At 33.8% G+C, this 27257-nt stretch overlaps 1 protein-coding gene across 1 annotated transcript in view; it reads left to right on the forward strand.

The window, feature by feature from the left end:
- Positions 1-27257, forward strand: part of LOC115886937 (RGS domain-containing serine/threonine-protein kinase A-like) — a gene marked incomplete at its 3' end in the record, with an annotated part of 262190 nt that overhangs the window by 27365 nt on the left and 207568 nt on the right.

Below are 27257 nucleotides of genomic sequence, written 5' to 3' on the forward strand. Positions count from 1 at the left end.
TTACAAATTCTGGTACATTTAATAGAAAAAAAATCACATTATTAAGCAAAAGAAAATCCTCATTTAATTAGAGAAACCAGACCACAGTAATATATTCTTTGAACGTCTGGGCTGGCATTCTTGACAATAAAATTTTAGGTTCTGTATTGATCTGTATTGAACTCTCCTATACCATTTTTGTGCATCCAGATTTGACATTTAACAGAATAAACAAAAGATGACTGACAAATAAAGTGTCAATTGGATTTCCAAGGCAGACTTTATCTTCGGCGAATTTTGAAACAATCCGAAAAAATTGTGCGAAATCTAGAAGGCTTAAACATTTTCTGAAAACGGCATCTAATTGGCCGCTGTCAAAAATATAAAACTACCAACTTACGTTGAAATAGATACGATAGTTCTGAAGATATTGTCATTTAAATTAAACGTATTATTTTTATTTTTTTGACACAAATCCGAAACTACAAAAAATACTTGGGTTTTCTTCATAAGTGTTTGTCAAACTTCTAATTACGCAACTATTGTCCCATTTAACCGAGTTCGTGCCAATGTTGAGCATCGAAATTGTCACCACTCTGTATATCATGTATCTGCACACCTTGACCCCGGATATGACATTCTCGTTTCGACGCATCGGTTTCACAACAGGATAATATACCGGGTGGTGCATGGTGCATCGTCGTTGGAAACATAGGAAATCTCATGCAAATTTTGAACTGTCCAAATATTGACTCCCCTATTAATTTTAGAGCTAAGTCGTAAACAGGTTTTTAAAGGTCTGCGTATATTGAATACATATTGCAAATTTGAATAATACTTTTGAACAAGCTCATTTTAAATAATTTAAGAAAAACAACATCAATTTTTAAATTAAAACTGAACAGGTAACAATGTAAAACCTGTAAAACCAGGCAAATACCAAAGTATTTTCTGCATGAATCAAAGAGACTATTGTTCTTGTAGCAAGAACTTCTTTGAGTATTAAATTTGGGTCAAGAGTGAAATACTTTGGACAGATAGATTCTTCTATTCTCTAAAATAATTTTTTAAAGCTTATGAAAAGATAAATAAAAGAAAATAATCTACTATTAAGATAGATATGAAACTTAATAGTAAAATTTTGGGTCAAAGCGCCCCTCCGTGTTTTTAGTGGAGACTACGTTTAACCCAGCGCCTTCGCCTTTTCTGCTGTAAATGTTTTTTATGTTTATATTTGAATTCAAAGGATTTATTTTTAAAGTTACACTGATATATTAGTATATCAGAGTAACTTTAATAAAACATAAGAATATATATATTTTACAATTTATTTTTTTATTTATTTTACGTTTTTCGAGTTTCATGTAAATGATCGTAAGTCGACTGGCTGTCTAATGAATAGACCGAGATTTATAGATTTTAAAGCGAACGAAAAAAAATCAAACAACGAATACATACCATATATTTTTCTTTTATCTAAGATACATACCTTATCGTCTTTTGGAAACACGTACATTTTTGCAGTTTTGTTAGTTTCTTTGCAAGATGCAACACAGCAAGAAAACACCATTTTTACAGTTAGTAAATAATAAAACTATTTCTGACTATGATATTTAAAATTTAGATTGATAGAAAATTAAAAAACAAACCAGCATTTGCAAACGCAGGCCCAAATTCAATAAAAATCAACATTTTTCCTGCGAAAATCAGGCTTTTTTCACTGAAAAGGTATTTTTTGATTTATCAGCAGTCATTGTCAAGTTGACAATATACAGGTTGTTTTCGAATTAGTCTAAAAAAATTATGGTGTGATTCCTCATGTGTTCTTAAAACAATTTTTATATAACCATTGGGTCTAAAGTACTTATCTTTCTGATCTACAGGGTGTTAAAAATTAAAAAAAAATGATTTTTTTGCTAAAAAATATATTTTCTTTAAAAAAGCAGTGGTGTACCATTTATGTTAAAATGGTACACCACTGCTTTTTTAAAGAAAATATATTTTTTTCTTGACTGGCCATCCTTTTTCAACAAAATTGATTTTTTGAGTTTTTCTTGTTCATCAAACGGTTGTCGAGAAAAAAATAAATATACTTATTAAGATCCCGCCTTAATTCGTTTTCTAACGATTTTATATTTTTTAGATTAATTAGGAAACACCCTGTATATGCATATCACAGGCAACCAAATAAACTAGTAACCTCTAAAAATTATTTTTCCTACCACTAGCGACATACCGTGTTTGTAGTGTGTTCTAAATTATTTTATCAAAATTTCACCATATAAGTTTCCAGGCAATGAGTATAGCACCCTATAATTTGTCAATGTCAAATTATATTTTCCAAAAATTAGGCATTTAGTTCATTTGAACCAGTTTTAAATTATAAAAATGCATTTCAGGGACCGTAGATATTATAATGTAGTAGTGTATACACTGATAAAAAAAGATAGACTTGAACTAAAGTCGTCATCGCTCTTGAAAAAAAAATTTAGTGGCAAGAGAATTTATTTTAGCCTAAAAGAAAATATTTTGCCTGAAGAAAAACTCTCTTAACTCAAGAAAACTTGTTCTCTTGATAAATTCGAAAATTTCTCGTGAATCTATTTTCATTCAACCAAGTGCAAGTAACTTTGTTTTAAGATAATAACAAAAATACGCTGGGAAGTACTCCCTTCATTCAAGAAACATGGCCATTTTTCCAATAGCTAAATACTCTTTTGATGAAAAATAATAACGACACGCAAAGACGATGACGAAGGACGGTATATACAATCAGTCGGCAGTCCGATCAGTCGCACGTCGCATTTCATAGGCACATCATAGTAAGCACGGGTTTTGTTGCTTGGAATTTTCCACTTGGAATTTTGCATAATTTGCTTTTTAAACGCATATCGTATAACAAATTAGTGATCGTTATTAACATGCATTTGTCATTTTTTATGAACAAATTTTAGGATATATGGATTCTTCAAAGGAGTTTCTGAAAAAATGGAAATTAGAGCATTTATTTGCTATATTTGAAGGTAAGAGACATTATTTAGATAATGCATGCGTGACTATAGATAGAATAAGAATATAGGTATCGATTTTTTTCTGCAAATAATTACAAAAATTTTAGAATTTCAAGTCGTCGTATTAAAAAATTCAAAATGTGACCAAAACTTATAATTTTAATAATTTGTTTGCTTTACTTTGATTAATCGTGATGTAACATTTTTTGTAATTTGTAGAGTGATGAACCACCCCAAAAAATACCAAGAAGTGAAGAAGCAGAAATAACTACTATCGAGGAAAATAATATCACTTTACTTATTACAGACCCGGAAAACCTAAATTTATCAGAAAATAATATACCTCGTAATATGCCTGTATATGATGTACCTATAGACTTCTCTTAGATCAAAATAAATTTTAGTTGAGTCAATGGTATTCGCTATTGGTTTAAGAAAAGTGTCTCTTTAATCAAGAAATGGTGTCCCTTTTCAATCAAGAATTTCTGCATGAGTCAAAGAGACTATTGTTTTTGTAGCAAGAACTTCTTTGAGTATTAAATTTGGGTCAAGAGTGAAATACTTTGGACAGATAGATTCTTCTATTCTCTAAAGTAATTTTTTAAAGCTTATGAAAAGATAGTTAATGCTTTGGGCAAAGAAACGTCGTTCTTGGCCCTATTGAAAAGCGCCAATCTTTTGGGTCAAAGTCATATTCATTTCGACTGAGAGATCCTTTTTTTCAGTGTATGTATTCAACATAAGCAGACCTTTAAAAAACTATATACAACTAGTTGTAAAATTTATAGGGGATCCAATATTTGGATACTTCAACATTTGCATGGGATTTCCTATGTTTCCAACGATGACCGATGACACGGTATGTTTTTTGTATTGTCTATTTCATATCTACTAACAAAACCAAATTGTAGCTCCAAATTCCAGTTTTTAACACGTTTGTATTGGCATATTTGCCATTCAATTTATATTTTTCCTGTGATGGGGCAAGACGCAAGTTTTTTGCTCTTTTAAATAATTTTTAATACAGGATTGTGGGGATACTGTGCCTTGTATTACCTCTATGGAGGTTATTCGTTAATATGGACTCAACAGACGTTTTTTTTTGAACAGAAAAATATATTTATAGATTTATGAAGTATATATTTTGATTTTTCCGTAATTTACTTTAGTTAATATATTTTTAGAACTTTGCATTAATCATAATATAGTTCCATGCTACCCGAGATGCTACCATAATATGTAATGCATACCACTACATTTTGCGAACGTTTAAACTAAAAGATAACATAAATTTCTTTTGTTCTGTTGATTCATTTCTTTTGTTCTGTGATATCACCGCTTGCCGAAAAAGAAAACCACAAGACAGAAACATATAAATAAAAGCAACTAATCTACATAAGAGCGACTTCCTCACAGCCTCGACATTAGTGATGGGTTGTTATTTAACTATCTGTTATTTTATAACAATTATTTATAAATAACATAACGCAACCGTTACTACTTTTAAAAAATAACAGATATAAAATAACGACACGTAGAGATCGGCCGCTCGTGAAAGGAAAAACGAAGTCGGCGCTCTGCATCACCACGAAATTCTATGCTGCTCGAAGCAATTCCAAAAAACAACTAGTATGGATTGAAAACATGTTATTTCGTCAACCATCGATACAGGCGGCGAGACAACGGACAACGGAGTGGGGAAAGCGCTACGGCGAACGTAGCTGCTTCGGTCGATACCGTCAATGGTCGTATTTACAACAGCTTAAAAATAATAGGATATAAAAGAAGCAGGTTTTTTGAAACAGTTGAGGGCATAACGCCTGGCGGTGGAGATAACAGGAGTGGGAAAGGAACGCTGCTGCATCGGTCGATTGTCGATGGAGGCTCGCAACGGGTTGGAGAAGCAGTCATTTTAGATATGTTGTTTTTCAACCTGTTACAAGTATAACAGGGCGGCGGACGAGATAATAGGTGTGGGAAAGGAACGCTGCTGCATCGGTCGATTGTCGATGGAGGTTCGAAACAGGTTGGGGAATAACGCATCAGTTGTTTTAGATACATTCTGTTTCAACCTGTTACGAGCATAACGGACGGAGGTCGAGATATTATGGCGCTGTATGTTCAGTACTTACTTATTAAGTTTCAATATTTAGGTATATATTTATTCTGAAAAATTTTCAGAATAATATTTTAAGATTTTTAAAAATGTATACAGGGTGTTTTGAAAAATCTGGTCATTGATTAATCACGATCCTGCTTAAAGCCCTTGACGTAAAAAGCTGATTTTTGGAAAACGGATTGACTTTAGTGTGTAGAGGTTCGATAAGAAGGGATTTTTTCGAAACTCGAATTCTAAGGGGGTGAAACTACTCTGAAATATTAGAATATTTTTATTTAAAAACCGGTGAGTTTTTCGGAAAACTCTTAAAACACGTATATTTTAATATGTTGTTTTACATATTTTAAGATTTTTAAAAATATATACAGGGTGTTTCATAAAAATATGACCATTGAGTAATCACTATTCTGCTTAAACTGCTGGACGTTTAAAGCTGATTTTTTGCAAACGGATTGACTGTGGGGTTGAGGTTCGATAAGGAGGGGTTTCTCGAATCTCAAATTCCAACAGGGTGAAAACGCCCCTCAAATATTACAATATTTGTTATTTAAAAAACGGTTAGTCTTTCGGGAAAACGCCTGGACACGCATAATTTATTTTGTTTTTTTACATATTTTGAAATTTTTTAAAAAATCATACAGGGTGTTCCAAAAAGTTGAGTAATTGATTAACCACGATTCTGCTTAAACTGCTCGACGTTAGAAAGCTTATTTTTGGCAAATGTGAGAAAATTTTATCCAGTTTGTATGTTAATGCAAATTCTTGTTTTGCTTTATCATCACCATTAGAAATTATTAATTCGACGCGAACGAAGTCGCGGGTACACGCTAGTTTAAGTGTAAAATTAATTCGAACTCTAGTGTGTAGTTGGTTTACTTATGAAGAATATACTACACATTTTCTTATATTGCTATTTTTGACCGCAAATGGTAAAATCATAACTAAGAGCTTCTCGCCCGTCGAGTGAGATGCACCCTGTACACTGCTACGCAATTCAGGATCTACGCGGATCGAGGGGCAGGGCGTAGGTATATACTATAGACGAGTGGTCGAATTTTGGCTTTTTTTATATCGCAATTTGTAAACAGCGCTTATTTGTAAATAACCACCGTTTTTAGAGAGGTATTTTAGATAACAATCGATATTTAGAAATGTTTTGACACCCTGGAAATACTACCACCGAGCACGTCATTGTTGCAACTTGCAACTGCGTTAATACGCCTGGCGATGACCGTCTCATACTCTTTCAGATATTTAGCAGTAAAATAAAGAAACCTGTTATTTTTAAGCTGTTATTTTAAGCTGTTTTTTATAAATAACTATAACAGTTTCAACTGTTATCTAAAAATAACAGTTTTGCCCATCACTACTCGACATCCGGATATCAAAAACAATTAAGAATATAAAGCCATATCTCCTTCGTAAGTTCGCTTCAGTGTGTCACAAAAGGTGTCGGCTGAGGAGCAGAACACGTTGCTCGCTGTATTTTTACCTTTTGTATTTTTATTTGTGCAAAGCAAGCGAGACTGAGAAGAAGCATCAGCTGTTGGGATATGCACCGACTGGAGACAAGAACCGTAAATACTAAATATGAATTCGAATGGAAGAATAGAGCGACATACGAGGGACACGTAAATATAATAGAACGATTAGTAGGTATCTGATCAAAATAAAACTTCGTGAACGATGGGTGGGGAGTGACAATGGATGATACTTTTGGCTAAAAAATTACATAAAACTAGTAAAAAATTAACGCTAATTATACAAAAATTAAAAAAGTATAGTATGTTTCCAGACACACAAATCTGTTTCCAAATAAATATTTCTCCTCGAATTTTAAACTACACCATTTAAATATAATTTTTATTCAATATAAAAAATAATTACAACATCCTTGGTTGTGAAATTGGTTAAATTAAAAAGTAAAGAATAGTATAGGCTAGGTAATTGATTGGGCTAGGTCATTTCCCAGCCGTCTTTGGCGCTATTTTTTTTTCGACTATATGGTACTATGCAATGAATTAAGTGACAATATACTCACAAGTCACAGTAGTCTTTATGTCATAGTTCAATATGTTTTTTAAACTGGATGGAGAATAATCTGTTAACCGTAGCTTCACATAAAACTGAGGCAGTATTACTAACCAGAAAAAGAAAAATATCCCCGCTGTAGTTTTATATACAAGGAACTGTAATTTACCCAAGTAATTCTTTAAAATACCTAGGAGTGTGGCTGGATACCAAATTGAATTTTGCGGACCATATAAATAAAACCATCACCAAGGCCGAGAAAACTGTCACCGCTTTAGCCTTACTCGTGCCAAATGTAGGAGGTGCTAGAGCATCCAAAACAAGAGTACTTGCTAGTGTTGTACACTCGCAGCTGCTGTATGCTGTACCGGCATGGTATAAAGTCACTAACAATTGCCAGCTAATGCAGAAACTACACAGAATATAACATTATGTCTATTAGGGTATGCAGCACATACAAAACAGTATCTGGAGAGGCTATAAGAATTATAGCTGAAATAGCGCCTATTGATCTGCTCATGCAAGAACGATATGATAGATACCATGGGATGGATAAAAATCTAGCAAGGACAGAACTTCTCCAACACTGGCAAAAAAAATGGAATAACGGAATATATGGAAGATGGAGTAATAGGTTAATACCCGACATACAACTATGGTTAAACAGACAATATGGAGAAAAGTCGATTACTTCTCGAGTCAAGCATTGTCTGGCCATGGGTGTTTTAGAAAATATTTATACGATAGTCGTAGGGTTGATAGTGCATCATGCATCTACTGTGGTCAAGATCATGATGTTCAACATACACTATTTGCGTGTGAACGATGGCAGGTCCTTAGGGAACAATTCCGTATAGAAACCGGCAGAGACTTTGATTAACCCGCATTTATGATGTAGGTACCTAGTTAAAGGGGAAGTACAATGGAAGCTAGTATATCGGATAGTCCGAAATATAATAAGTTGTAAAGAGATGGAAGAGAGACAACGAGCATCATAAATATATAGACACCCTTTGCACTGATGTAATGCGAGAGCGGATTCCAGTGTAAAGTGGTAGTTGGAGGAGGGGTTTTTTTAGCCGGTAAGAATCCGGCACTACCCAACTGTGGGAGTCTTATGCAAGATTTGTTTCCTCCTTACCGAGAATTTTTTTTTTAAGAAAACATATTTTTTTATGTCAAAAAAGAATATATTTACTTTATATACTCACCAGCACGTAAAACGGACACCTTAAAATTTTGATATATTTTAAAGTTTAAAATAATTTGATTCTAGTGGGCCGATTTCGTTGATTTTTTAAGCAATTTTTATCTAAATTTTTTGACTTTTTAGTATCTTGTTTTAAATTGAAAATGAATGTCAATCACCAAATATCTCAACAAAATTAAAATAAAAACAAACGGGAATATATTAACAAAATAAGAAATTTAGAAATCATTTTATCATCTATGTACATATTTTATCGACAGTTGGGTTTTTAATTCATCTCAATAGCTTTATTTTTGTGAGAGATATTCGCTTTTGAAGAAGACTAACACTGCTTTTGGTCCTAGTCAACAGACCTACAAAATAGTGTTTATGATTTATGAAATGTTACTGTCTTTCAAAAACAATATTATTATTGTCTGTTGGGCAGTTATTCTAGCAGATATTGTTGTCCAAAATTTGTTCTCTACCATGATCAATAAAAGCAGCAATAGCCGATACTTCACAACTTAAAACCATCTCTGCTAGAGAAAACTTCAATAAACAATAATAATATGACTTTTCAGTGACAGTGAAGTTACAAAGACAATAAACATTATTTTATAAGTGTGTTGATGAGGACCAAAAATCTATGCTAAAATTGCTATAAATCGTTACTGTCTTATCCAAAAACGAATATATCCAATAAAAATAAAACAACTATAGCATTGATATGCATCGATTGCATGCCTTTGCTTCTGGGTCCTCATCAACACACTTATAAAATAGTGTTTATTGTTTTTGTAATGCCACTATCATTCGAAGCGAAAAATAAAATATCTGTGTTTATCATACTCCTAGTCAGAATATTACTTTTTATCGACGTTAACATGATCTTTGCTATTGTAGAAGAACTTCTGCAGGGAAGTAGAGAAATCGTGCAAGTTTAAAGCATGAATAATATAGCGCTTCAAAAATTATTTAAATGAAGTTCTTAGAATAGTAATAAAAATTTGTTAGCTACTTTATTATCTATTTTATTAAATTAAATACTATTCACTAGATCCTTCCTAGATTTTTTCTACTTTTATATTGGCCCTCGTAATTTTCTTTAAGGTAAAAATATATTCACAATGCGAAACAGCTATAATTCATAAAGCTTTTTATAATAGCCGCTCTTGTGTTTTTCGTTTTGGTGACGTTTTCCACTGGAGCGATGCATTTTGTTTGTTCCATTTTATACCTCTATTGCTTTGAAGACATCTTTATAAATTAGAGGGGGCTCGCTGATGCTTCGGAATTTAATACACGCATTAATTTTCCGAAATATCTTTTTGGGGAGAGCAAACAGAGCGCATTTGTCATAATTACGCCGAGGTGAAAATAGATATGGAATTTATAGAATAGGGCCTAACGGAAATGTATTACAGTTCCACCTAACATACAGTATGTCCCCGGATTGTCTTTACAAGGAGAACATTTTTTTGTTATTAACATTTTGAGAAAAATGCATTCTTCATAAAATTTTTTACTTGTTCTAAAATGGTTAATCCCGTTAACACTTTTCCAAATTTCCATACCGTTTTAGAGAAAATTACAAAAAATATGAAAATATACTTACATGTTTTAGAAGTCCTAAAATTTACAAGACGTTTCTATAATATTACAATGTTGATTTCATTCTTTGATAGATAGTTATTATATTGACTGACGTCATAATTTTGCTGTTAAAGTATCATATTTTCCAGCCACACCTCACCAAGACGGCTGCAAAAATAAATACTAGAACTGCACAAGATCGCAGGTAGCAGCTGGGGAGCAAGGAGCATACGCCAGGGTACTTAAAACAACTGCAATGGCTCTCATATATTCGGTGGCAGAATATTGCTGCCCTGTCTGGATAAATAGCAATCATACTCATCTTATTAATACTCGTCTTAACAGCGCGATGAAAATTATAACGGGCACTATCAGAAGCACTCCGATCCAGTGGCTTCCCGTATTATCAAATATTTGTGGAAAAAATGCACCAGCAATGTTTATCTTCCCATCCGTGATAATTGCGAAAATTTCTTGCATCGCCTGAAGTCCAGAAAACTGCCATGGGTATTACGGCAGCAATTACTAAATTCCAACTTTCGGGTTGAAGACTGCTGGCGAGATGAATGGTCACAAAATAATCCTGACCTTCATCACTTGATAACTGACCCAGTACTCTACCCTCCCGGATTCAACTTCCCAAGAAAAACGTGGACAACACTCAATCGGTTCAGAACTAACCATGGCAGAACCCCCTACTGGACACACAAATGGGGACTAACCGACAGCCCTAACTGCGATTGCGGACATTCTGAACACACTCCGTTTCATATCGCAACAGAGTGCCCATTAACAAAGGCGCAGTTCTCTTTAAATCGTCTTCATGAGGCTGACCTGGATGCTATAGAATGGATCGCAGAGCTAAGTCTTGTAGTGTAAATTTATAGTTGTTCGTTTTTACTGTAACATTGTGTCTCTTACACATCTGATTGTTGATTTTTGAATTGTTTGTATTTTTGTATTGATTTTTTTTAATTTTCTTGATATCATATGTATTCCTAATACGCCATAAGAAATATATATGACATTTTCCGATAACTATTGTCACCCTTTTCGTAGCATTGAAATAAATAAATTTTGTGCTTCTTTAACATTTTAAAACAGCAGCAAATATGACATTAATTAAAATTCTATCAATAACAATCTATCAAAGAATGAAATCGAAATTGCATTACCATAGAAACTAGTGATGGGTTGTTATTTAACTATCTGTTATTTTATAACAATTATTTATAAATAACATAACGCAACCGTTACTACTTCTAAAAAATAACAGATATAAAATAACGACACGTAGAGATCGGCCGCTCGTGAAACGAAAAACGAAGTCGGCGCTCTGCATCACCACGAAATTCTATGCTGCTCGAAGCAATTCCAAAACAACTAGTATGGATGGAAACATGTTATTTCGTCAACCATCGATACAGGCGGCGAGACAATGGACAACGGAGTGGGGAAAGCGCTACGGCGAACGTAGCTGCTTCGGTCGATACCGTCGATGGTCGTATTTACAACAGCTTAAAAATAATAGGATATAAAAGAAGCAGGTTTTTTGAAACAGTTGCGGGCATAACGCCTGGCGGTGGAGATAACAGGTGTGGGAAAGGAACGCTGCTGCATCGGTCGATTGTCGATGGAGGTTCAAAACAGGTTGGGGAATAACGCATCAGTTGTTTTAGATACATTCTGTTTCAACCTGTTACGAGCATAACGGACGGAGGTCGAGATATTATGGCGCTGTATGTTTCAGTACTTACTTATTAAGTTTCAATATTTAGGTATTTATTTATTCTGAAAAATTTTCAGAATATTTTAAGATTTTTTAAAAATGTATACAGGGTGTTTTGAAAAATCTGGTCATTGATTAATCACGATCCTGCTTAAAGCCCTTGACGTAAAAAGCTGATTTTTGGAAAACGGATTGACTTTAGTGTGTAGAGGTTCGATAAGGGATTTTTCGAAACTCGAATTCTAAGGGGGTGAAACTACTCTCAAATATTAGAATATTTTTTATTTAAAAACCGGTGAGTTTTTCGGAAAAACTCTTAAAACACGTATATTTTATTATGTTGTTTTACATATTTTAAGATTTGTTAAAAATATATACAGGGTGTTTCATAAAATATGACCATTGAGTAATATTCTGCTTAAACTGCTGGGCGTTTAAAGCTGATTTTTTGCAAACGGATTGACAGTGGGGTTGAGGTTCGATAAGGAGGGGTTTCTCCAATCTCAAATTCCAACAGGGTGAAAACGCCCCTCAAATATTACAATATTTGTTATTTAAAAAACGGTTAGTCTTTCGGGAAAACGCCTGGACACGCATAATATATTTTGTTTTTTTTTACATATTTTGAATTTTTTTAAAAAATCATACAGGGTGTTCCAAAAAGTTGAGTAATTGATTAACCACGATTCTGCTTAAACTGCTCGACGTTAGAAAGCTTATTTTTGGCAAATGTGAGAAAATTTTATCCAGTTTGTATGATAATGGAAATTCTTGTTTTGCTTTATCATCACCATTTGAAATTATTAATTCGACGCGAACAAAGTCGCGGGTACACGCTAGTGCTAAATTAATTCGAACTCTAGTGTGTAGTTGGTTTACTTATGAAGAATATACTACACATTTTCTTATATTGCTATTTTTTTACCGCAAATGGTAAAATCATAACTAAGAGCTTCTCGCCCGTCGAGTGATATGCACCCTGTACACTGCTACGCAATTCAGGATCTACGCGGATCGAGGGGCAGGGCGTAGGTAGATAGCAATATGTAGGTATAGACGAGTAGCGGAATTTTGGCTTTTTTTATATCGCAATTTGTAAACAGCGCTTATTTGTAAACAACGTTTTTAGAGAGGTATTTTAGATAACAATCGATATTTAGAAATGTTTTGACACCCTGGAAATACTACCACCGAGCACGTCATTGTTGCAACTTGCAACTGCGTTAATACGCCTGGCGGTGACCGTCTCATACTCTTTCAGATATTTAGCAGTAAAATAAAGAAACCTGTTATTTTTAAGCTGTTATTTTAAGCTGTTTTTTATAAATAACTATAACAGTTTCAACTGTTATCTAAAAATAACAGTTTTGCCTATCACTAATAGAAACGCTTTTTAATTTTAAGACTTTGGGAAAAAATTCAAACTTATTTTCATTTTATTTTCTAATTTTCTCTAAAACGGTATGGAAATTTGAAAAAATGAAAAGTACAATCGGTATTCACCATTTTAAAAGTAGTACCGGAGCATTACCCGAGACAATTCCATTAAATAGGGCAACGACCTAGCTACGTCGAAACACCAGTTCCCATTAGAACACCGAAGTTAAGCGACGTAAGGCGGTACTAGTGAATGGACGGGTGACCGGTTCGAAACTCTGTATCGTGCTGTTGTCCAAAAAAGGCAAAAGTGTAAAATCTATTGACACACACTGCTCATTCACGCCGGTTCGAGGCCAGATGAGATCGGATATCTCGTGACTATAGCTGATTTAGACACTAGCCAAGTCGGTAGGCCATTGACCATGATATGGCCGAGGACCGCGGTTCGGATTCCGCGTAAACAAAGTAGGCCCCGTCCAGATTAGCACTGGCAGTAAAAAGGAGACGTTAACCGAAATATTTACTTTACTTTACAATTCCAATAACAATAAAAAAACAAATTTTCGATTTCGATCTGTTTCGGTGTTTGCGACTGATTCAAGATTCAAGATTCTTCGCAACATAAGAAATACTAGTTTTACTTGAGAAGTCATAAGTTTTTATAGTTAAAGAACTAACTTGCGAGACTTTGCATTTTTTACATTATACCTATGTTTTTATAATGGGACATATTTTTACCTAAACCAAAGAATAAAGCACTAATTTAAAATGCATGTATAAATAATTAACGTCAGAACAAATTAAACACGAATTATTATTATTTATATTTATTCAATTAACTTAGTCCGGCAACCTATAATTTATATAATTATATTATCGAGACGATATTTTTTTTCATTATAATTTAACAAGATTTTTAATAATTCCATTGAAGAAAATAATAAAGAACTCTAAAACGAGAAGGCTCGTTAAGTGGCATTATACGATTATGGCCTGGGTGATTGTCTGAATAATAAAAATTCCCTAAAAGATTTGACGATTCTGGTGAAAAGAGTCCCAACACTGAAATAATAACGCGTGAATAAATTTTTATGTTTATGGAATACTCGCGCTCGCATCCAGACAGATTTGTAGATATGCCGACGATAAATGTTTCTGTGGTTCAGAATTTTATTACAAAAACATTTAATATATCTACTGGTTAACGAATAAATACAGACGCAGAAGAACATCACGTTTAATTGTAGTTATAGTTATCGATGCTATATAAATTTTATAGATCGGTTCTCATGTTTAGATTCGGATGCGTCTCGCAACGAAAATATTTACGTAATAAGTATATAATTTTGTTCTCTGCGGATTGTATCTATATTTTTACCCAAACAATCCATTTAATACTTCAGAGTGTGAAATATTTCGACTAAAAATAGAGCAATAGATTTTCGGATTGAGTTACTCCGGAAAAGGGTTTGGATCCTGGATATTTATAGAACAGAAGAAAATATGCAGATGTGCACGAGTAAAGAAAAAAACTTATTATATCACGACTTCTATTACACCCCAACAGATAAATCAAAGTAATTTAGTTTGTTGTCAGGTGTAGACGACACTAAAAAAGAGTTAAAAATATATTGTTTAGCTTAGATGAATCCGATATATAGATGTTTACGAAACTCTTTTTTAGTTATACTGAGATGCAAAAAAACGCAATCCATAAATTTTTGGACAAATTTAAAGTGTTATATTTTTGTTATTTTTAGTTCTATTTTCATGATTTTTTAAGATGATTTTTTTTCCCATTTTTTTCAGTTAAAAATACATGATGAAGAGATGTTATAAAAAGCTTGTTATTTTACCACTGTTTACAATAAATTCAAACTTGTGAACAAACAATTTCATTAATTTTCAACAAATTAATCAGAACGGGCACAAAAATAAACGCATTTTTTAGGAATTTTTGAAAACAGAAATATAACTTGGCTAAAAACCCATAGAAATTAAAAACTATATGAAACATTATAATGAAATTTTATGATTTTACCGTATTATTAAAAGTACAAACAACTAAAATGTAAAGCTAAAGTAATAAAAATAAATTATTTTCAATTTTTTTTTTCACTACAAACCTTGAATGTACATACACAACTTTATCAAATACAGTACATGCTAATATAGGATCTGCATTTGCCGCACATGGATAGTGCACATTTGATTCATGAGAGAGATTTTTGTTTTTTTGTCATTTCTTCGTTGACATATATAGAATATTATATATATATATATATATATATATATATATATATTGATTATTCAATTTTCTCTCTTCTATAAGTAAGAGTTTCAGAATCGGACTTATGGTTACTCTTCGGAGAAAAATCAATGCCTCGATGATCTTCATCTCACTTAAGCCTCTTTAAGTTCATCAAATCACTCAATTAATGTTTCCTCAAAATTAGCATCCCAATGAGGCACACTTTTTACTACCCACCGTCCTAATAATGAAACACTCTTGGCGTAGTGGTGCCACACATTTCAAAGTCGATTCTTAAACGTAAACATTTTACAGAGGTTTAAATATCGCTTGGGGTCCGCTAGACTCCATCTCGCCAGTTTTTAATCCCCTTTAGCTACGAAACAAAAAAGAATCGGACCTATGTTGATATAAAAAATAGTTCTATTATTTCCTTATTTCTACGTGAAGAATATTTCCACGAGAGATGGCACATGTTTTTTCGAAACACCCGGTATAGCTTGAATCGTTCAATGTCTTACGAAATGCGTTGGGTCGTTGGGAGTTTCTTCGTTTTGTTATGGCCGAATATAACGTCGCGATTCTGTGACGCGCCTATTCCTGGGACCGTTCTTTCATTTTTGCAACTTGGCACCGATTCAACACCGAAATATGAATGAAGCGCAGTTTTTCTCTTGGAGAGCAAGAAACTTGACGCTATAAATACGAATATCGCCATGGGCCGGGCTCGTTACGAGGAAGAATTTAGGTGAACCAATTAATATTTTAAAAATAACAGAAGATGCAAGTATTGCAGGCGAGCTAGTGCATCAAACTGCTATTTACATTGTATTAAAATAATTTGTGCTCTAAGTAACTCAGTAAATTCAGTTAACAGCAACAACTAAAAAGTAAAGAGGCAACAAAGCAATGAGATTTTTGAATGTCTGAAGTGCGGTAGGCAAATAACATCACGTAACGGGCTTTTCAGTCACAGAAAAGCTCATGAAAGAAAACGCCTTGCGTAACCATCTTTTGATGCGTGTCGAATACTCGTCAGCGAGTAATGGCAGTATATGTATATATGTGCTCTAAGTATTATAATAATTATTACTACTACTACTGCCATTATACTCGTTGACGAGTATTTGATACACATCAGAAGATGGTCACGCAAGGCGTTTCCTTTCATGAGCTTTCCTGTGACTGAAAAGCCCGATACGTGACGTTATCTGTCTACCGCACTCCGGACATTCAAAAATCTCATTGCTTTGTTGCCTCTTTACTTTTTGGTTGTCGCTGTTAACTGAGTTTACAATTCTTCTCCATTCTGTTATATTGTGAGCTGCTTCTTCCAACTCATTCTGCTTGTTAATCCTCTTTAAGTTGCAGGAAAATATCCTTGTGTCTTTTGAGTTGTCCATCCGGCCTCCTCTTACCGTCTACAAGCTCACCGTAAAGCAAATAAATTTTGGTATGTGGTTTTGCTGCTTATACGTGACCAGCCCATCTTAAGCGGGACTTTGTAATCATGAGTTCAATACTCTTGCAGTTAGCTTTTTCAAAGACCGATGTGTTTGAGACATGATGGAACTATTTGATTCTTAAGAGTTTTCTAAGATGTCTCTGTTGCAACTTGTTTAGTGCGTTCATGTGTCGGCGATACGGCACCCAGGTTTCGCTTCCGTATTACATGGTGGGAATTATTATTGCTCGGTACACTGCAAGTTTCGTTCTTGTGCTCAAGTCATGATTGTAGAAAGCTCTGTTTTTTAATTTCCAGATTGCTCTTTTGGCGTTGCTAATCCTGTGCTGAATTTCAGAGTCGATAATGGTCTTTTCCGAAATCAAACTGCCGAGGTAATTGAATTCCGTTACATATTCTAATAATTCTTCTCCGATTTTTATAGCATTGTTTATAGCATGATTTTAATTTCATATTCTAATAATTCTTCTCCGATTTTTATAGCATGATTTTAATTTTATCGATGTTCAGCTTAAGTCCCAAAGCCTCATATGCCCATGTATATGTGTTCAACATTTCTTGCCGCTATAATAATTATAGTTATTCTTCAAAAGAATTCTGGGGTTTTTGCCATTGATCTGTTGAATCCATTTGAATCCAAAGGGAAACAAACTTGTCAGAGATATTTTACTAGTAAAACAAATTTGCCTATTCGACAAAAATGCTTAACTTTTTCAGGAATATCTCTTCCCGTCGTCAGAAGCAAAAAGAACAAAGGAAAAGGAAAAAAACTATTTAAAATATCTAAATACAACTATTCAAGAACACTTTAGTTTTTCAGCAGATACATCTGTATTAAAACGTTGACCGTTGACGTTCTCTTAAAAAAACATTATGAAAAGGCAAACTTTACCTTAATAATTATAATTACTACATGATGACAATAATTACTTTTTGAGGTAAAACTATATGCTTTTTTAACTTTCTGTGTGTGACTTTTTTGTTTGTATTTAATTTATACTTATGTTAAAATCAAAGAAGCGATCACCATCCACATTACTTCTACAGATGCCTGAACAATACATTTATTTATATTATATTGGCCTTTTTCTTTTGCTTTCAGAAGCTATTGGTTCTTTCAATCGTTCGACAAATTTTAGATTTACTTAAATCTCCTTTTTTTAATAATCTTTATGTTCTTAATTTCGATCATTTAAAATTCTAGATGATTCACCAATATAAAATTTTTCACATTCACATGGTATTTTCTATACCATTGTTTTGTTTGTTGTTAAGTGTTCATTGGATTAACGTGGGTTAAAATGGATCTAATTATATTTTTTGTTTTAAAGGATGTTATATTTTTTTACTGCCCTTCTTATTTTTTCTGAAACGCCTTGTCTGTATGGAGTTGTAAGTTATACGTACTGTATATTGTCTCTGGTTTGTGGTTTGTATTTCTCTTAATATATTGTCAATAAAAGATGGTAGGATAATCGTTTTTTAGACTTCTTTTGCCTGTTCGGAAAGTATAAATGAAAATAATATAAGTAAAATTATGCCGAATAAAAAATATATTCATAAGAATCTAGATTTTTATGCCGAACCAGGCATGTTTCATTTTTGCCATGGTAAAAAAGAATTTTACATTATTTCTAATTAAAATAAACGACTTTTCTTGTTTGAAAAAATTACCGAACTTAACAGAGAAACCTCAGAAGCTTTTAACCGGACCCCAAAGATAAAACTTCAACTTAATAATACCGCGTTATTTACATAAAAAAGGAAAAAGTGGCAACCCTTTTAAAGCGGCCAAAAGCAAGAGTGTCGCGTTAACGACAACACAGTGGCGTAGTGTCGTGATTTATATGATACTTAAATTTTTTAACTTCAACAAAAAACAAATCTGTCATGTTGGTGCGGGGTAGTCCCGCTGTACCGAATCGTACAGTGATATTTACTCTATACTGGGCGACGAGAAAGAAACAATCATCGAATAAATTTGAGAAATTTAAATTATAATATAATATAATAAAGGGATGTTAAGGAAATGGGGATAAATTAAAATTAGTTTGTTCTTAAAAAATAAATTATACTACAGAGAATTACAAAAGAAATAGTGCATCTATCAGGGAGCTTGTGAATGAAGTGTGTCGTATATTGAAGACACTACACGGAAAAAATGTTGTGAATAATGCTACAATTGACGGGTTTCTGGCAAAAACCCCATTAGTCAGATATTTCGAAATTTGGAAAAACTAAAAAAAACGTATATCTTGCTCCCATTTAAATTTAAATTGCCGTTTTTTTTTGTGTGAGCTCTGGTTACAATCTGAAATTACAGAAAACTAGTTTTCTTTATTTTTTCTTATTTTTAAGTTAGGAAGGGCGTGAATTTGTTTGACTTGTGGGGTTTTTGCTGGAATTTTGGCAAAAACCATGGAAACAACGAGCAACTGTTCTTAGCAACTGTTCGAACGATTACGAACGATAAACAACCAAACAGCAACAAGTAGAGGACTAGTGGGGTTTTTGCCGTTAAGACTTGTGGGGTTCTTGCGGAATTACGGTATTTTTGATGGTGTGCACGGGCTGACTTATAGCACTTTTCCCGAATTCGTTTGGTAGGAACGTTATGACTAACAAATTACTGTCGGATAGCGCCATTAACTCATTTTATCCATTTTTTGACTAATGGGGTTTTGCCAGAAACCCCTGAATTGTAAAAATCATTGTTGCGAACTGTAGTGGCACATGGGCCAAATACAAGTTGTAACAATATTTACTATTTTTTGTAGTTAAAAATTTGTAGAAACAGTTCATAGTTTTGTAGAAGGTTTTTTGATATGGAAGTATTTAGGGTGCATATATCATATATTAAGTGCATATTAAGTAATTCCTCAAAGATTGTAATAAAATGTAATCTGTATGTCGGCAATATTTCCGTTCCATTGTAGTAGAAATTACGATGTTTGGTTTGGTTTGGTTATTTTTTGAAATTACGATGTTTGGTTTTTTTTTGACTACAAATTATAGTGAAATTTAAATTGCTTATCGGCAATTCTTAAATACTTTTGTAGTAATAATTACCAATACCACGTTTTGCAGAGAAAAATTTCGCATTTAGAAATCGATGCGTCGCGGATGATTCCAAATGATAGTCTCCTAACCTCAATTTTCTTACAGTGTTTACAGTTAATAGTCTTATTTTTCCGAAATTCTGGAACAACTTTGTCCTACTCCGCTTTTCCGAGACCGGCACATCCTCTGTCGACCCAAGCACAACATGTAGCGCACTCAATTGATGTTTGATTTGCATCACCGATCACAAATTCTACACATATACATATCCGCCATATTCCTTCTCTCCCCTGATGACGACTTTATAAAATGATCACCAATCTGCCCTATAACTGTTTCAATTACTACCCCAACCATAAGCAAATTTTTCTACAACTTTTTATAGTAGGTACTAATTACTCCAATGTTTTCCTACCATTCAGTTTTGCAATGATTGTTGCAAGAGCTTGTTTACAAATATATGACTCATGACTGTTTCAGTAAACTAAGCAACAGCCTGTACATTTATATCAGTTGATAATATATTTACCGTGCTGCAATTTTGAAACAAAATTTTTTGCTCAATTTTTTCCGTAACTTCCTCTAAATATACACTTAACAAGCACAAAAAAAAACATGAACAAACAGGTGAAACAATGAAGTCGGGTACTGCAGACCATATGTGCTTCAAGCAGCACAATATGTAGTGGTCGGATGCCTGGATTGCACTGCGGATTGCCAGGGAACCTCATTGGACAAAACGTAAGTTTCAAAAAGCCATTCTTATTTCATAACATCTGTGGTAATCTAAGTATGAAAATATCCACGATATAGCAATCACTTATACTTTAAGACGCACCAATGCCGTAATTTTCAGTGGGGAACCTGAAACTTTACTGCAACGAACATTTTCAGGGGTAAAGGGGTAAATAAACTTGCTCCAGAGGTGCCCGGTAGCGTAGAGATGCAGGCTCTCGTCTACCAATCTCAAGGTTGAGGGATCGAATCCTACACCCGGCATTTCATCAGCCGACTATTTTTATTAAATTAAAAATAGTTTGGGTACATAAGTCGACTCAGCCTTAAATGAGTGCTTAGGAGTCACAATCCTGAGGTAAGGTAATAATGGGCGGCTGAAGCGTAGTTCTAGCCACGTTACCTTCCTTGTATACCGAATGGCTCTAGCATGGCAAGCTGTAGGTACCTTGATACTCCCAAGGAGTCAAACGCTATATATGGAAGCTATTATTATTATAAACTTGCTCCATATCCACGATATTTGCTCTACAGTTTAAGAATTTATAGTTGTTTAAGTGAGTTCACTAAGCGTGAGTTTACTAACACTGATAATAAAACAGTTGAGGCCATTAAGTTAGGGCCGTACTTACCATTTAAATTGTTTCTTCGTTCATGATAATTTACTTTATATTATCTAAATGCTAAAGAAATATTATACATTTAAACTGTAGTCAAAATCGTCGCCAAATATCTAAAATTATCAACACACACAATTGTAATGACAAAAACAATAATTAACACATTTAGAAAAACTCATTTTCTCCATAATTATAAATGCCGACATAAACATCCGTTTTTTTTTCTTAATTGCTATTAAGATATTAAATTTAGATTGATGTATTTTACTATATACTATTTTTAAGATTGCGACAGTTGATTAAACGCTTACGTTCTGACGTTAGTAGTTTGAATAATTAAATTTAATTTTGTTTCTAGTTTGTAATAGCGTAGATACATGTTTGTAGCTAATAGAATATTGCTCGATAAGATGTAGGAGTATAAATTTTGAATCTTTGTAACGGGAATGCGAACACTTTATTCTCGACTTTATTTTATGAGAAATAATATAAATATATTTTTATCCCCAGTTTTATCCGAAAATAAATAGACGTTGATCTAAAAATTGGATGGCTGTAATGTTCTACAAGCAGAGGTTTACGCCATTAAGGAAGCGGCTAGTTGTATACGAGAGAAAATTGCTGATAGACCAATAGGGGATATAGTGATATACTCTGACAGCTTGGCCGCTTTTATGAAGCATCACTATGCAATCAGTGAGATCGAAAACTGTGATGGATGCCGAGAAGCACTGTACTGGCTGCGTCGGGGCGGGGCTACTGTGTGCTGGGTGCCAGGCCACAGCAATGTGGTGGGCAATCAGAAAGCCGCAAGTAAAAGTAAAGATTTCAGTTAACGTCTCCTTTTTGCTGCCAGGGCTAATCTGGACGGAACCTACTTTGTTTACGCGAAATCCGAACCGTGGTCCTCGGCCATATCATGGTCAATGGCCTACCAACTTGTCAAGTGTCTAAATCGACTCTTAGTCACGAGATATCCGATCTCATCCGGCCTCGAACCGGCGTGAATGAACAGTGTGTGTCAATAGATTTTACATTTTTGCCTTTTTTTGGACAACAGCACGATACAGAGTTTCGAACCGGTCACCCGTCCATCCACTAGTATCGCCTTACGTCGCTTAACTTCAGTGTTCTAATGGGAACCGGTATTTCGACGTAGCTGGGCCGTTGCCTTTCAGGAAGCAGACAGACTCGCCAAAGAGGGGGCCAGGGTAGAGGCCGTGGCAGATGACCTAACACTTGTGACGATCATCACACATTCCGAGTTATTCGATACACCTGCGACCTAAGTAACCCGACGTTGTTTTATTTATTTAAATGTTGCAAGGCATAATTTTTAATTAATTCGTATTTTTGGGGGTTTAAACTAAGACGAAAGGACGCCCCTGCAAGGAAGGGCGCAGTCTCGTGGTCATGATTATAAAAACATTAAAATCGGAGCTGGAAAGTTGGCCCGACAATCTCATTGATATGCAAGGCCGACCTCTTCGGTCCGGGGCACAAAAGGAAACTTACAAAAGGGATATGTCGAGGGATATAATGACATGCATAGTATAAAAGGACACCTTTGTGAGAGAGGACGACGTCGATACGATTTTTGCTCTGCCTCTTTGTGAGACTGAATTTTCCGCAAAAGTTCGCTACTGTGTTATTTCGAGAAAGCCACATCTAGAGACGTTGTGTTCCCCTTTCGAATTTTCCACATTTTCGTCTAAAAAAGACGTCTTAATTTCATTTCTATATTGTAAAATTACTTTATCATACTCCGCATCTTGTATATGTATAATCAATTACTAGGTTTAAGTATTATATAATTAAATCCAGTATTTACTATCTAAATAACTACTATCATATATCTAGGGTTACCAACAGTCCTCTTTTTGATCTCTCTGTCCTCTTTTCTCTCACCTATTGAAAAAGTCCTCTTGTTTACATACCAAAATCAAAATCTAAAAAATATTTGTCTGTCGCCACAGTGCTTTAAAAAATTGTTAATTTGTCTCTTTCGCTACTCCCTCCTCGCTTGTACAGAAAAGAAAATGAAGAAATATTTGTGGAACCGACAAACATGTTTAAATATTTTATGTGTCCTTACTGTTAACTTATGTTTTGAAAAAAAAGTTTTGTTGAAAATGGTTTGTTTTACTTTACAAAGTTTTGTGTACAAATATTAAAAGTAAGTGTTAAAAAAAGTAAGTAAAAAAGTAAGAAGACCATCAATCGCATACCGTTTACATAAAATTTTGGAAAATTTCAGATATTTGGGCAAGGTTTCAAAAAATGTTTCGCATGTGCTTCATTTTTACCTTCCCGTCCTCTATTTTTTATTTTGAAAGTTGGCAACCCTACATATATCATAAATAGGGAGCACAGCGGCATACAGTATAAAATAATGATCTAAGTCTGTTGTATTTTGTAAATGATGAAATATACAGTGTGGTCCGAATTGTATTTGGAAAACATCGGCCGCATATTCTGTAGATAAAAATAGGTAAAAAAGTTCGTATAAATTTATATTCTAAAATGCTTCGTTTAGGCGATACAGGGTTTAGAAGGTTTCATTTTTCTTTTAATTATTTCAAAATAACTTCTGAACTAATGCCGATATTTGGGTGAAAATTGGTGTCTGGGTATTTTTTGACACGGGAAATTTAATTTTGATGTCAATATGCCTCCCAGTAGTAAGGGACGAATGAAATGAAAAAATTGGGGACTTTTTTAAATATCATATTTTATAAAAAAAATATAGAGGGTGTTCTATGTCCTCATGTGCCAGTGTGGGGAGATTTTGTACTTAAAAATAAAATTTATTTTTCATATCAACATAGGTCCGATTCTGCTTTGTTTCGTAGCTACAGGGTGTTAAAATCTTAATATTTTTCCGATTTAATATAATTTCCTTCCAAGTACTTTGCGTTTCGGATGAAATTTCGCGGGTAAAAATTACTATAAATGCGACATATTTTAAAGCTAAAAATGTGTCGACATATTCGACACTTTTTTAGTATTAAAATATGTAGCACTTCTAGTAACTTTTATCCTCAAAATTTCATTCGGGGTCCCTATCTATATATATAATCCATAAAATGCACATTTCCAGATTTGCCGCCGGCGCCGCCATCTTGCCAAGATGGCGCCTAAAATCGGTATTTTGTAAATATCTCGAAAACTATGCGTTTTTTGCAAAAATTAAAGAGAATAAAATTTCCTATTATAATATGGTTATATATTTCAGCTAAAGTCAACCGTTTAGGCACAAAATCCTTGGAAATTTTATAATTTTGCTAAATGTCGATTAGTGTTAACTAAAACTAGTTTTAGTTTAGTTTCTTCAATTTTGTCATGAAACAGTGGCGTATCATTAATTCTCTAATTAATTTATGAATAATTAATTAATTGTCGTGCTGGTCAGCATTCATTGCGAACTTACCACCAGGTTCAGCATTAGTCTGGTTGTATCAAAGATACCAAAGAATTGGGTTGGAAGAAAACAAAAACAGGCATTACTCCAGTCACAACGTTGAAAGATCCAGCTCCAAAATCCCCAGTGGCATTTTTATCCTGTAAATGCAAAACCAACAACTGTGCTAAAGCCACAAATGCCTGCGGATGCAGAAAAGCAGGATTAAAATGTTCAATGATTTGTGCATACTGCAATGGGAAATCCTGTGACAACGTCACTGAAGTGTCACTCGACGAATCCAATGAAGAGGGGTTGGACTTGCCTGTAGATATCCCTCTGGCGGCTGAAGATGAAAAGTTGGACGTATTGAGAGACCACCCTGATGAGCCCAGCACAGCAGACACGATCGACTTTGACATCAATGAGCCAGATCCGTCGGGCTTGTGCAGATAAGTTAAAGTTTTTAATTTACCTAGTGGAGTAGGCCTCCGGGGAGACCACGTTAAAATAAACGCGCCATGTACTTTATCTCTTGGATTGTGTGGAAACAAGTACACATTTTCAATAATTAAAATTAATTATTCATAAATTAATGAGCGAATTAATGATACGCCACTGTTTCATGACAAAATTGAAGAAACTAAACTAAAACTAGTTTTAGTGAACCCTATTCGACATTTGATTTCGGAAAATCGACTATATATAATATATCCTATTTTACGCAAAATTGTAAAATTTCCAGGGATTTTATGCCTAAACGGTTGACTTTAGCGAAAATTTTCATAAAACCCTTTTTATAGGAAATTCTATTCTCTTTAATTTTGCTTTCCTCAAATTTTTGCGAAAAACACATAGTTTTGGAGATATTCACAAAATACCGATTTTGGGCGCCATCTTGGTAAGATGGCGCCGCCGGCGGCAAGTCTGGAAATGTGCATTTTATGGTTTTTAGTTAGGAACTCCAAAACCTATAAACCTGCAAAGTTGCAAGAACGTCCGGACTTTTTTCCAAGCAAAAATCCAAAATGACTGAACTAAATACATCGAAATAAAAATTCTTAAGGAAAATAACACCCACACCGCAATTTTCAACTAAATATCGACCTTAGTTCAGAAATTATTTAGAAAAAATCGTAATAAAAATGAAATTTCTACACCTTGTATCTCTGAAACTAAGAATTTTAGAACATAAATTTATACGAATTTTTTACTTATTATATCTGCAGAATAAGCTGCCGAAGTTAAAATTCGGACCACTCTGTATATCAAATAAACATTATGGATATTTGGTAAATAAAATGACACTCTAACGTTGTATAAAATATCCTATTTGATTCTCATAAACAACAAACTATTGACCACGCGCTTATATCCCACCGGTAAGACACGACGTTCGGTAATTCAAGTTTCTCTGTATAATTTGTCGCTTGCACGGTAATTGTTTTGAATAATTCATACTAATAGCTTACTTAGGGTATTTATTATGGCACGAGTGCACATATCTCGAAGATATTGCTCTTAAATGGCGTTAAAACCATGGTTTTGAATTTTTAAACGTTAAAACAGTGGTAGAGGAGGTAGTTTAAGCACATTTACCATAAATAAGGTTCGTCTAGAATAATGTTAAAATACAACTACATATTTGTAACTTGTAACATTTTCTTGTATAATTTTCAATTTTTAAACTCCCGATATGGATATATAGATGTTCTAGCGTGTATTTTAAGCTATATTATTAACTTAGGTATATGTTAACTTAGGTATAGTTACTTAGGTCCAGGTATGCAGAGTCTTTCATTTTTTATATTTTTAAGTAATTCACTTTCATTGTGAATCTCTTCAAGAGCCTCTATGTGTTTCAATGATCTGTTCAGAACATTTTTAATAGTCTTCTATTGATCCACATTCCAAAAGCTTCCAATGATCAGAAGGAGTTCACTTTAAGCGTCCAGATTTTACAGCTGTTTATAATAGGTTACAGTTTGGGGGTTGGAACCTTTGGAGTTACAACAGCAAAATAAAACATTTATTCACTACAATACACCAAAACACTTTTATTTTTGCATTGGAGACGCGTTTCGCTAACCATGTTAGCATCATCAATGTGCTCCCAGTGCGAGAATATTTGTAGATAAACAAACTTTGTGCAAACATAAGGTTGCTCACGTGACACTAATTTACCACAACACACCAAGACACTTTTACTTTTGCATAGGACGCGCGTTTCGTTAACTATGTTAGCATAATCATCAGATGACTAAAACTGCCTTTTTCTGGAAAATTTGTATTTTTAATCATCTGCTGAAACGCAAGTCCAGTGCAATGGTATAAATTTTTTGGTGTATTGTGGTGAATTAGTATTTTATTTTGCAATATAAGGGATTGAGCAAACATAACAGTGTACAAAATGTAGACACACTTGGTTCTATTTGCAATCTAACTTTCAAGTCGGTCAAGATCTGATGTTAGCCAGGATCCCATATTGATCCCATAAATATAATTTACCATTTCTTATAAATATATTTTACCGTTTATTTGTATATGCGATGGCGGAATATTTCTTCTACTAACATATTATATAAAATAGAAAACAAATTTCTTGTAGTATAGGTATAATAATAAAATTATATAAGGATTCTTGCCACTTAACTGCTGATATGGAAATTTAATTCTACGCTGTGTTCATAAT

This window comes from Sitophilus oryzae, unplaced genomic scaffold, assembly GCF_002938485.1.
Source record: "Sitophilus oryzae breed Bouriz unplaced genomic scaffold, Soryzae_2.0 scaffold_535_pilon_pilon, whole genome shotgun sequence".
NCBI classification, from domain to species: domain Eukaryota; kingdom Metazoa; phylum Arthropoda; class Insecta; order Coleoptera; family Curculionidae; genus Sitophilus; species Sitophilus oryzae.